The following is a 14,544-nucleotide window of genomic DNA, read 5'->3' as shown; positions in this document are numbered from 1 at the left end:
GGGGTGGGATCAAATGTCGAATAGGCACACCACAGATGTAAATCCACAACTCGAAGAGAGAGCAATTTCGATGAAAGGATCTCAGCCTCTCATTTGTAATGGATCAACGATAATTCAAAGCTAGGATAGAATTATAAGAACCATAAAACATAATGCCGGTATCATACAGTTACTCCACAAAAAAGACTTTTGGTGTAAAGTATACGTATTTAATCAGAAAAATTTAACTGTTTAGGGGTGATTAATACAGGCATTCTAAGCATTGATAATACTAATAAAAATACTGTGTCTCCAAAATGGTTAGTTCAACGTAAACTAAATGTCAATGCACATACAATTTAATACATGACCACGATTTTAAAAGGAAACACGATCAAACTTCATGACGTCATCTATCAACGTATCGTTCGCGTGTTGAATTCTACGAGCTATAAAAACAGTTCATTTGTAGCATAATGTAGTTAATTAACACTGATAGTGATCGAAATTGATTTTTGGTAATATTAACACGAGGATGACCGTTACATTTATATGTAGAGCATTTTGATTGGCAATGGTGAGCGCAATTTCGATTCCAGTTAACGTAGATTAGTTTTATTAAAAAATACGATAAAAATGGAAGTGGAGTGTGCCAACAAACTACCCTCAGAAAATGAAAAAGGGAGTATCAGAATATAAAAAAAATGTAACTCATAATGTAAAATCAGGATAAAAACTAGAGATATGAATGAAAGTAGGAGGAGAATTCATTAAATCAGTACGGTTTTTGGTTGATCTGGCTTTAATTAGCATGTCAGTCATGGGTCATATTTATTGCTCAGCAAATTATAAATCAGGGTGACATACATGGGATGGATAAAAATGCAAACAAAACAAAGGTTAAAAGTTTTTAGAGAAAAAGGAAGGTTAAGTTAAATATCAAAATAGAAGTTCATACACTAGATAAGGCGATAGACATGGGATGAGAATAATGAAGACAAAATAAAGACGTTAGTAAATATTGAAATAAGGCGTTCATAAACTACAGCAAGCGAAACAACATTTTACTTACCTCGGATGCGTCCTCGACCAAAATGAACGAAGTATCAGGGTCACAAGAAGGAAAATTGCGTTAGGCAAAGAACTTCTCACAAGGAGGAGGAAATTGATGACAGGGACGTAATGTAAAGGTGTTATGAAACTGCTCATCCAAACTCTGATATGGTGTGCGGTTCGGTGTGGTGTGGAAACATGGCAAGGATGATAGGCGTAAATTTGGGAGGCTTTTGAAATGTGGATGTGAAGAAGGATGTAAACGGTGAAAAGGAGAGGAAGGAAATAAAACCCTTGGTGATACTCTAATCTACTCCTAATTATAACAATGACATAAAATGCAATATATATTAAACTGAGAACACTGAAGATAAAGAGTGTACTTAATGTATGATCCATGACTATGTTAATACCGGATAAATAGCGTGCAAGGAGCAACATGCTGTGATACGATGGGTGATTCGGAAGAGGGCAAACGGATTCCGGATGACGTAGGATCCGGCTGAGGCGCATGCCCAAAAACAGCGCGGCGTTCGAAGGTGCTTCCTAGCCGCCATTTGTATCAATTCGAATCATGGAATCCGTGCAAGAATATGCCCGAATTCCACTGTTTTATGGCGAGATCAACTACCGACTAATGTTGTGCCAAGGTCATTTCTCGCGCACTCGGCAAAATCGCGCTCTCTCTCTCGAGTTTGCTTTCTTTGCATCTTGGGAAATGAGTTGGGGATGTCAACCCGAAAGGATTCAGTCCATCTGAGCCCCACAAAGCTAATAAATATTGTTTTACGAGGTTATAGGATAAGTCACTTTTCTGCCCATACGAGGAGTCCTATAAATACATAATTCCTATTCACTTAAATCTATTAGTTGAAGAGATTTCCAGCCAATGCACTGTTTTCTCACGTTCAATAAGGCCACAAAGAAAATGTCTCTGCAAATCCGAGTATTCCTGTCGCTCCCCATTGACAAGGTGAAAAGGTGTGGTTTCGCACGAATACGATTTTATGGCTTTTTTTTCATTTTTTCGTCAGTTTATCTCGCTCGTACCATTGGTACGACTTTAGATCACAAGGAAAAACGGTGCGAGATAGAATGAGAATCACACAAGTAAATTCATGGAACTTCTAAGAGCTTTTGAGGAACATGCCTGAATTAAAATTCCCATAAACGATGCTGCACAGGTATTTCCATGATTGCGTGAGTTTATTCGAAAATCCGAACGTGTGAATAAATTAAGCAACCGAATGGGGCAAAGAATATCCTAGATGATGCTAGGATATATGGCTTTCATTCATTACTCAAATTATGTATAACATATTTCAGCCAGAAGATTTGACAGTCATGTGGATAAATAAAAGCGCCCTTACTTGAAGGGGTTTTGCTTTACAAAAAAGGAAGTTATGTTGCCACACCCTGTAGTTATTATGAATAAGTGTCCTGAGCAAAATGGTATATGATTTAAATAAAAATCTATTTGATGCAAAAGAAAGAGATTATCTAACTTCGATAACCAATATTGTAGAAATCACTGTGGGGGTAGAGTATCAATAACAGCTGGAAAATGGAACATTGTGTCAAATATAGGGTTAATCAACATAAGTGGAACTGTGGATATGCCATTCGACGGTCCAAATCCAACTAGTTTTACAAATAAATTAACTTTTTCTTCCGAATGTATTATTAGTGTATTGTGGTTCTAGTGCTGCAAGTAACTTTCCACCGAAAATATTTGAGCCATCCAAGCATTTCTAACATCGTGGGGATTTTAGACAGAAATTGAATTGATTAGTACCGAAAAAAAGACTGTCAAGTAACGTCTAAAATAGGATTTCATTTGAAAAACGGCGGACATGTAAACGACAGCGGCAAAATTCGAATGTCTCGGGTTATTTATGCAAAAGTTAAATACAAAAGTGTATAATTTTTTCGGCAACCTGCAACCGCGAAATCGATGACCTTGAGTGATTTCTTTGAATTTTATTGAGAGGCTATCAAAGGAACTGCCAAAACTATGGCTGCTGTGTAAAAAACTGTATTGCAAAAATGATCATATTATGTTGAACATAAATCTGTATTGCAATTTTGACCAACTTTCATACATTCATGTTTGCAATGACAGGAGCGTTTTAAAATTACGTTGTATATCAATGAAAGTAATTATTGTGTTCACTAGTATTTATATTTTTACATACACAATACCACCACATTACTTGTGAAAAGACCTTTAATTCGAACTAGTAGTTTTGAATAAATAGTACCAGGAAAAGTTTCGTAAAAATAGATTTATTTCAGATATTGATGCAAAACCTCAAAATTCTTCGAAGTATACTACCTTGATCAAAAAGTTCCCGGAATAACCACCGTGTGGCGCTCCCATCGTTCCGATTTGAGTTCTGTTTTTTTGTTAAATTGGTACATCTGTTGTTGATATTCCCTTTAAATCTTAGTGTCATAACTTGACATTTGCAAAAGTTACGTAGCCAAGAGTACATCTATCTCTGTGTGTGTTGGCGATTTTTTACAATTGCAGAAATGGATTTAAATTTGCAACAACGAACTTGTATTAAATTTTGCGTAAAAAACGGATTTAGTGGCGCACGGACGTTGGAAATGTTGGAAAAGTGTTTCGGCAACGATTCTCTAAAAAAAACGGTCGTTTACCAGTGGCACGAGCGGTTCAGAAGTGGTCGTGAGTCAATCGAAGATGATGAACGCAGTGGCAGACCATCGACATCGAAAGTCGGTGAAAAAATTGATAAAGTAAAAGAAATGTTGGTCAATAACCGCAAATTAACCATCAGAGAAATAGCGGAGGACTTGAACATTGCCTATGGATCCGCCCAAGACATTGTGGTTAATGATTTGGGTTTCCGTCGTGTAGCAGCAAAGTTGGTGCCAAAAGACCTCAATTTCATGCAAAAAAGAGACCGTGTTGACGTCGCAAAAGACATGATTTGCGAGGCTGAATCCGATCCCACATTCATCAAAAGGATCATTACTGGAGACGAGACGTGGGTTTATGAGTACGACACGCAATCCAGACATCAGGCAAGTGAATGGCGTTCACCAAATGAGCCGAGACCAAAAAAACCACGTCGTTTTCAGTCAAAAAAGAAGGCAATGCTGACGGTTTTCATGGATTACAACGGTGTAGTGCATCATGAATTTTTGCCAGAAGGCGAGACAGTAAACAAAGAGTATTATTTGGGCGTTATGAGACGTTTGCGTGAAGTAATTCGCCGAAAGAGACCAGAAATGTGGGCAGAAAACTCGTGGATTTTGCACCATGATAACGCACCGTCGCACAGTGCTATCATTATTCGTAATTTTTTGACGAAAAATGCAACAAATACCATCCAACAGCCACCGAATTCACCTGATTTGGCTCCCTGTGACTTCTTTCTGTTCAATCGAGTTAAAAAACCATTACGGGGAACGCGTTTTAGCAGCCGAGAGGAAGTAATGGAAAAATCGCAGGAAGCACTGATGGACATACCGAAAACCGAATATAAAAAATGTTTCGAGGATTGGATCAAGCGCTGGCATAAGTGTGTTGCAGTCGATGGGGATTACTTTGAAGGGGACAATATAGATTTAGATGAATAAACTTGTATTTTTAATTTTCTGAATAAATTCCGGGAACTTTTTGATCAAGGTAGTATCCCTTCAGAGCCGACGAACTTTTGCCAGCGGCTTTTCCACGATGTGTAGGCTCCCTGCTAGGCGAATTCCGGAAGGTACTTAAGGGTACGCTGGCAAGAGTCTTTGACGGCACTTAAGGTCCCATGACGGTGTCCTTTGAGGGAGGATTTCAATTTTTGAAATAGGAAATAAACTGCTGGACTGAAAGGGGGTTGGGGAATCGTCGCGATGACGTTTTTCGTCAGCTAGTTGGTTATTTGTCATCGATTCTTGACGCCGACGTCCTCCACAATCTCTCGGCCATTTTTGACGAGCTGTCGCAAGCCCAACACAAAATTACCCAGTCCAACACAAAATTTGACGGCGTATCGCTGTCCAATAGGTTGCTGCATTTTGCGCTGCACCGAGTAACTCGATAGGGGACTACTGAAAACACGATCTAACCGGAACGATTCGCTCGCAGGCGATTGGCGCGAGTCGAAAATCAGACCACCATCATCGAGCCTGCGCGCACTGCGACGTACAGTCACTTCAGAAAAAAATTGCTCCCGATACTATTTATAAAAACTAAGTACATCAAATTACAATTGTGCGGATAAATTGGTTAGGTAAAGTCTGGTATAGCGGCTAGATACTTTCACATTTTAGGTCCCCTTTTCTACTATTATACTCATGCAAAACTAGATTGGTTTAAGCTAAAGGAGTAATTAAAAACATAGAGGTGTTCAAATAAGGCATGATCCAAAATAGAGTAAGAAACACTGATCTAACCGAAGGACATATCCTAGGTGTCTTGGCAAGTATTTCTTCTTTGGGCAACGAGAAAAACGCGACGCCCTTAACCTGAACGCTTAATTAGGTAACGATTCTAACTCGGAAAACCTCCATGAGAGTCCAGAGCGCATTGTAATTTCAAATTACAGTGACGAGCATGCAAATTAAAGAGCAAAATGGGAATGGAAAAAAATGGGAGAGAGCATATGAAAAAAGAGTTTTCTTAGACTTTTCACTCACTCAATCACAAAAGGATGCGAAGCAATTTTCCTACGTTAAAAAAAAAAATATTAAGAAAACCTTTTGAAGTTCATGGGAAAACACCCACGGGCATATATTCCCGTGGATTTCACTAAACTAGCGGCAAATCGGTCTCATGTCACACTATTTCGTTTTTGGTAAACTGTGAGCAATTGCGGCACACATCTGGCGGATAGCTTTCTCATGTCCAAATGTTGATGCTAAATATTTCGAACCCGTTAAAACTAAATGCCCATATCATTAGGATTTTCAAGTACCTTCCCTCTCCTGTGACCCATGACCATAAATCAGATTTGATGAATGCTTTCTGGAGAAATCACTTCAACAGGGAATCAACAACGATCAACTTCACTTGTGGCCATTACGAAAATTGTAAAATGCAATTCTAATGGAAGGCACAGATTCTCCATCATATTTATAAGGTTTCTCCTTAACCTTTTGAGAAGATTTAGTTTCCATGCATAACCATTTTTTTGTCTCTTCAAAGAATCTTATGAGGATAAACATGATGATTTAAGGGGCAACTATGCAGGAGACGAGATAAGGTTCCAATTAGAATATCCGAAAAGGCTCAAGGGATTATTAATTATTTTTAATGAGCTGTAGAACTAAATGTCCGAAAAGAAACTCCTACAAACGATGTTTCACATTAACTTGAGCTATTTCACAAATACATTTTAAACGGATAATGTTAATTAATTTTACTAATGGAACGAATAAGACTTTCATTATTGCCATAGACAGTTTCATTGGGTTTCTGCAAGAAGAATGTTTCAGCCAAAATATTAAATAATTAATTGGATGAATAACTGTGAACTGACTGATGCTGCTGTTCTAAGTGTGAATTTTAACCTCGCCAGCGAATAAGTCTGGGCCTAAGGCATCCTCGTTTGCAGCATGTTGTCTTTCAATGTCGAACCTTGCGGGCCTGATGTCTTTTCCGTACAGTCTCTATGTATTTCCTCCATCTCTCTAGGATCTCTTCTAATTCAAGTAATATTTTTCCTGACTTAGCTTTGATTTTTTGCTTCAATTTTCCCATCTTACTCCTAGATAGTGTTTTAACCTTTTTCCATACAGCACCGATTTCAACTTTCCAAAGCAAACTTTCCATATCCTCGTACTGCGCCTTCCACGAAGATCGCATTACACTAATTCTAACCGCTTCAATTTATTAATTCACTCTTTATAAATACTTCTACTTAACACTGTGTTTAAACTCTTCCATTCCCTTCTCCATACTAATCTATTGTCAATGATCCATGGTCTCCCTGCCCTTTCCCTAATTATGTTCCTCTAGTTTCGTTCGTGACTTTCGATATCCCCTCTCTGATACATTTCCATTTTTCATCTCTAGCACCCAGATCCCTGTTCCCACTTATAATTTGCTCTACATCCTACTGATACCTCTTTCTTGCCATTTTTGTCAATGCTTCATAATTCCATTTCCTAAACCGCTATGCATGTTTTATCCTTCTAATTATCGCACACTACGGATCAATATTGATAAATTATGACCTGAATACACACACGCTCCCGAGAAATTTAGCAGATTAATCACGCTGTTTCTAAACCTTGCCTAACCATTATTTAGGGTAAATGATATCTTTCTGAATCCCCAGATATTTTGCATGCATATTTACGCATATCATGGTGTCCAAACTGAGGGTTCAATATGAATAATATGATTCAATTATAAAAATATATTTGAAAAAATATTCTAAATACGTTAATTCGGGGGAAAACCGTAGTAAAAGAAAAGGATGCATGTGAACACAAACACACATACTTATATATATATATATATATATATATATATATATAATATATATATATATATATATATATACTATTATTATTAGGTAATCTACCGGTTAAGATAGGTTTTTGGATGGACATAATTACTAATTAAATAATTTGTGACCCCTAGCAAAACACAATATCCCACCCTACATCAGGTCCCTCTTCAGTTCTGAGTACTTAACTCCTCCGCTCATCCCGTCCAACATCCCTATCCTCTTCCTTCCCTTACCTATTTTGCCCAACATTCTCCCCTCAATTACAGTCTTCAACATCCAACGTCGGTCAATACCCCATTCAGCCACTTTTACTGCCCTCATAGGATTGCTCCCAACAAACCTCTCTCTTCACCCACCATACCAAGTACTTCCTCGTTTGTTTTCTTCTCTGTCCATTTCACCTTCTCCATTCTCCTCCACACCCACATTTCAAAAGCCTCCAATCTACTTCTATCCTCCTGCTTCAGTGACCATGTTTCCGCGCCGAACGCCTACGCTCCATATCAAAGTTTTTACGAGTCCTTTCTTAATGTCCTTACTCAACGTCCCCATCATCAATTCCCTCCTCCTTGTGAAAGCCTCTTTGCCTAGCGCAATTCTTCTCTTTGCGTCCCTACTACTTTCACCTTGTTGGTCCAAAACACTACCGAGATACGTAAACTGTTCTACCTGCTCTAGTTTTTGCCCTGCTATTTTAATGTTAAGCTTAGACTTTTTCTTTCTAGAAAATCGCATAACCTTTTTTTTATTAATGTTGATTCTCATCCCATACCTGTCGCACTGAATTTCCAATTCACTAAGCAATGCTTGCAGCCCCTTGGCTGACTGACAAACTAAAGCTTGATCATTAGCAAACCTAACTGATTTTACGAATTCCCTGCTCACTTTCATTCCTACCTCCAGTTCTTCTTTAATCATTTCCTCTACATACAGGTTGAACAGCAACGGTGATAATGGGGAACCCCGCCCTACACCTCTTCCTAACACTGCCCATCCTGACTCCCTGTTTCCCACCCGCACCTGAGCAGTCTGAGACATGTACAGGTTGCGGATTAGCCTCCTGTCCCTCCAATCTATTCCTATTTTCTGCGGAATACTCATTAGCTTTTCCCAATTCACTCTATCAAACGCTTTTTCAAAATCTACGAAACAGACAAATACCTCCTGGTTGTGTTCTACATTCCTCTCGATAAATAATCTCATTACTACAATGGCATCATGCGTACCTCTCCTCTTCCTAAACCCAAACTGATCATCCCCTAAGTAATTTGCCCTACTCTCTATCCTTTTGCTAATGATCCTGAGAACAACTTTAGCTGAGTAGGATATATATATATATATATATATATATATATATATATATATATATATATATATATATATATATATATATATATATATATATATATAATACATAGGCATAAATCAACAATAACAAAGTAACAATCAACATAAAAGTATTCAGGGCAAGGTTTTCTGATTTTATTTTAATACTTTTACACTAACATACTATTGCGCTTCCATCATAACTTTCCGTATTCAATGCTCTTAATGACTTGTTGCCAAAAAAAAGGAATTGCTTGGATATAAAACAAAATTTTAACTGTGTGATACGCAATTAGAAGTTAATATAAAATGAAGATGATCAATTAAAAAATGTTGAAAATTATTCCTCTTCAATTTGAAGAAGCTGCGTATTAATTTTTCAGAACTTGCTTAGCCTTTATGCTATTGCAGCATTTAAAAAACTAAGATTAAATGGGGCATGATCAAAAATAGAGTTACAAACACTGATATCTAAAGGAAGGACACACCTGATGTTTCTTGCCACGGATCCCTCCTTTAGGCAATGAGAGAGAAAAAACGCGACGCCCTTCACCTGAACGCTTAATTAGGTAATGATTCTAACTCGGTAAGCCTCAATGAGAGTCCAACGCAGGCGATAACTTCAATTCGAAGATAGAAACGAGTGGCCCAATGACAGATATAGAGCATTAGAAAAATGAGTTATCTTAGACTTTTCACTGACAAAATGACAATACGACGGGGAATACCCAAGCACTATGGGGGAATGAATCTACCAACGCACAAGAAATATTTACAAATCAATAGGAGCTCATGAAATAATACACGGGTAGAATAAGTTGGGGCAAAGGCGAGTTGAACGCTAATCTAACGCAAACTAATTAAAACTACTTGAAACTTTCGTCGTATTCAATGGTGCGCAGTTAGTTATGGAGAGTAATGGGTACTTGGTGACCAAGTTATATGCATGATAAATTTAAACTTGACTATTGCATTAATTTATATTTTTATTTACGCATTTTTTATTTTTATTTACATAGCACCCTACAAGGCACGGCTAGGGTCTGTATCGGGGGTGATTACCCACCAGACTAATGTAAACCCGAATATTTTTAGCTCTAGCGAGGTTCAACATCATTCAGATCTTTCCCGGATATGTTCGTATTTCAAAATTCAAGAATATTATCGCCCCTAGTTTTGGACGAGGAAAGTTGATACATTGAATTCAACACAAAGGAATTTAATAGCGACTTGAGGGTATTTCCGTCTTAATCCATTTTTAAAAAACTACAGGTATATGTGCTCCAATCTATACATGGATGAGGCATTGAAATCTCCACCAATTGTAATTTCACGATCGTTCTATTGGGATGATAAACTTTTAATTTACTGATCTGTGTCTAGCATTGAATTATCTTGTCCTGTCATCGTCGTCTGTAATATGCGCATGCATAGATTCTTTGAGATTAAGGACTTTTAATTGAGCCCCAATCGCTTTCCAAACCGTTGTTACCTAATATTAGCTCAACCTTGCTGATGCAAGTATTTCCAGCGCAAGAAAGACACCGCCCCCGATTCTATTTAATCTGGTGTTTCCGTAAACGGTAAAGGATTTTGGGAGAATTTCACCGTTTTTGACATTAGTGGGTAACCAGCTTTGCGACATAATCTGAAGTGGATGACCAGCTTTCTGGCCTCATTTTTAACGTTATCTATGAAAGTAAGAACACAATAAAGGTTTCTCCTAGCTTTCAGATATGCCAATATATTTAGTGTCCGAGATGATTTAGTTTGAAACACTGGCTCTTAATTTTGTTATCTCATTTATCGGTGTCACCTCGAGAGAAACGTTTCAAGGCGACTATTTCGCCTTGAAACGTATTTTCAGGCAAATGGAAGCGGTTGAAAAAAAGGATTATAAAAATTCAATAACGAAACAAAAACTTACAAATATTAAACAAAAGGTACAGATGTGTTCGTTCCAAAACTAATCGACACATTTTGAGATTCAATTTGTGACAGGCATTGGGGGGTGCCCTCCTTAACAAAGCCGCACATTTTACAATGAAAAATGATAACTCTGTAGTTAAAACCTATTATACTTAGATAAGACGCAGTTTTGACGCTCAATTTCATCATCAGACATATTTAAGGACAAAGTATCCGGCATAACATGGTGGGAATCCTTCATGAGGATCACCTGAATATATTACGTTTTAGCGAAACCTTAGTCGTAATTAAAAAAATCTATGTGGAAAAGCAAAGTGTCTTCTTTCATCAGATCTATTGATGATATTTAACTTCAAAACCCACGTAGTGTCTAAGCAAAATACTGTGGACTTACGATGTTATAATTCGTAATTATAAAATGAAACGATTCCATGAAATAAAACCTCAAACAACCAAAGAAGAACAATAAAATTTTAAAGACGTAAGCCGAGTACCAAGAAAAACGCGTGTATAGTATGTTATGCAATGACGTTTAAGGCGAAAAACGAAAATTTTCATAAAATTTTCAACATTAATATACAATGGCAAATTTAAATATGAAACGGTGCGACTCGATGAGATATCATTAGCAATGAATGACTTGAAGGGTTTGTCAAGGCCCTGTCTGGGTTGTTCATAATTTTCTATAGAGTATGATTTGCTCAATATGAATCAATGGGAACATTAGAAATGAAATGCATGTAGAAAGGGCAATCACAGACAGGAAGGAACTTCACTAGCTGAGAAGTATTAAATACCATAGACCAGAGGGGGTAGCGCACCTACCTACGGAGACGAAGGTGACTGATTCGATTAGAAACCAACGAACATTTTCAAATTAGAAAAAAATTGTTAATTGTTTTTACGGAACATGGTAACTCCACATTAACAGATAAAATACAAGAATAGTATTTCGGAACGAGGCAAAGAGAAAAACAGATCCCTGAACCCATGGTGAAAGGCAGCAGTTTCACCATTAGGCACTGGTGGCGCAGACCGAGTGGGTCAGCCCGGCATCAGTTGCCACAGTTGCGGGCGAGAGTGAAGTGCACTCTATTGACCGCAGTACTGCGATGTGGAAGGCAATGGGAAACCATCACCTTATCATCCCTCGAATATGTAGCCTTGCATTCTAATATGGCAAGATAGCTTTCCACCCGGTAAAATATTCCGTAGGTAAACTAGGTCCCAATCAGGTCTCCGGGTGGGGACTACTGGGAGGGGAACATCAGTCAAGGTGGATGAATGCAGAATAGGGATATGGAACGGTAGGTCACTAGGGGTGCGCGGGAAATCACAAAACGCAAAGATGGTTATGGACAGGCTGGGGATAGACGTTTGAGCGAAATTAAGTGGGCGCGGGCGAACGACTTGTGGAGCGACGGCTACATGGTGTTATACACTCGAAAGACGACCAGAAAATTGCAGGAAGCTACGTACTAATTGAGTAGCTACAGGCGTGATGTGATGAAATTCGAACATAATGAATAAATAATAATCGAACATAATGAATAAAAAGTAGCACTTTTACACTTGATAACATTTTCATTTTACGACCGGACTTCGATGTATTACATCATCATTAGGTAAGAAACTGAAGTTGTGTGCCGTCTTATATACATTTAAGATTCCGGAAGAAGGGAATAGGACGAGGTAGGAAACGAGGGGGGAGGGAGAGAGGGGGGAGGAAAGGGGGGTGAGACAAGCGAGACGTTTACGTGGAATAGCGGAAAAACAGCGTTTCGACCTTGTTAAAAACAGCACACATGATCTTAGGGTGCGAAGTGGTCCACTTGTGAGTGTTTATTCGTTATTTTGGTGCTTGGTCCATTCGAACTTCATAGGGTATTCACCGACACCTGGTTGGGGTTTCATAGAGTTCATCTATCATGTGCTCTCGGTGGCCACCCTCCCTTCACAGATCCATCCCAATAAGACGGCTGGCAAATGATACCTAAGAAAAGAACACGCCGATTATAACATCAATGGACGAGACGAGCATTTGGAAAATATTTCGAAAATGTCTACTTCCCTCTTGGCAGGGAATGAACAGAGTTAGCCAAAAGACTTCACGCACGCTAGAGGACTCATTGAGGTGCTTGATGCTTCACTGGCTTCCGACACCGAGGATCCGAGTTTGACTCCCGAAAGTTCGCTTGTCCAGTCACTGGCATAGGCTGAGCACTTCCAAGTGTTACCACATACAAGTGAAATATGTACCCGTGGCGGCCCCCGCATTTGGAGCGGTGCGCGCTCCACAGAATAAATAGTAAAATGAATTTCCTAATTATATGGCCTTTTTCGATAAATACACACAAAGAGATACCTCACTCGATCACCACACCGCCAAAGAAACTCCGCATTTAGAGTTGTCGACCGCAACGTCGACTTTCAACCTTCAGTTCGTTGCACTTAACGACTACTCAACGCATTAACACATTGCCTTTACAGGTGCGCATGGCGGAGGTATTAGGTCACCAACCGTTAAGGGAACTAACGATTGCCACGAGGCATGCAAATCAAACTTGCGTAACACTTGTATTTTAATTTGATTTTAGACGCAGTGTTCATATCGAAAACCGATTCCAATCGAAAAGAACTGACATTTTTTTTCCTTCCATATTTTCATCACTTGAATGAGGGTGAATTTTTTTTCATCACTCACTCACTTTGATTTTTAACACACCAATAATTACAGTGAGCTCTATTATTCCTTTTTCAAACGAATTCTTGACTAATGGTGGTCTTCTTTCCAATAATAATCGATTAAAGATTATTAATAATTGCCTTATTTAATAGAAATTCTCTGTAACCGACGACATTTCCATGCAAGGTACTTGACCACAACTCAGCGTACCGTACATCCCTGATGTGGATTCACCCCCTGCCACACACCGCGTGATGGTGACCTTTACAGAATCTCATAGATGATGATACATTCTTTTTCAAAGAAATGACCGTATTAATTGGGGCGGACAAGTGCTTTCTAAAAAGATTTCTACATGTATAGAGTAAAATTCATTATTTTTCAAGAAACTGCGGGAGAAGCCGCAGCAGTAACTTTTAATGGAGTCATCCGCAAAGTGTACACAACAATGCAAAAATTTCAGAACGTAAAAAACACTTGCCTTGGCCGGACGACTCGGACGCCTCGATAGCTGGCCTGGCTAAAGTACTCGGCAGCACATAGAGGGATCCGGGTTCAAATCCCGGTCAAGGAGAATGATTTTTACACTATAAAATGTTTGCATTGTAATATTCTTTATTTTCTATCGTATCATTCTTTACTTTTCTTTAAACCCTACCAAATCAGGAAAAGGAATGTTGAGCTGCAATTATTCCCAAGGGGTTAATTGGATATTTTGCGATTTTTAGTTTTCCATAGCTAAAATGGAGCTTGCTTGATTCCGAGCAACTTTTGGCGAATCGAGCGGTAGAGAATGCAGAGGCAGTACGTCTCCGAATTAATATTCAGGGAAAGACATTTAAGGCACGCTGCTTTTGGATTTGTGAAATCCTATTGAGTTTGTTTGAAGAGCACTGGACCTCCTCGCATTCTGGAGATGGCGCAGTGGTTCTCGGTAGGAGGGAGTAGATGACGACGCTCCTCTGGGGGAGAATACCATCAAAGTACCGAGCGCGGGGAGGGGGGGTACGCGTAGCTGCAGCGGCGGCTGGCCATACGGGGTTAGAGGGAGAGACAGGGTCACTGGAGAAAGGGGGAGGGAGGCTGTAGAGG

Source organism: Hetaerina americana, unplaced genomic scaffold, assembly GCF_022747635.1.
Source record: "Hetaerina americana unplaced genomic scaffold, ioHetAmer1.1.p SCAF_5, whole genome shotgun sequence".
Taxonomy (NCBI): domain Eukaryota; kingdom Metazoa; phylum Arthropoda; class Insecta; order Odonata; family Calopterygidae; genus Hetaerina; species Hetaerina americana.
The sequence above is the reverse complement of the archived record's forward strand: the minus strand, read 5'-3'. Positions refer to the sequence as shown.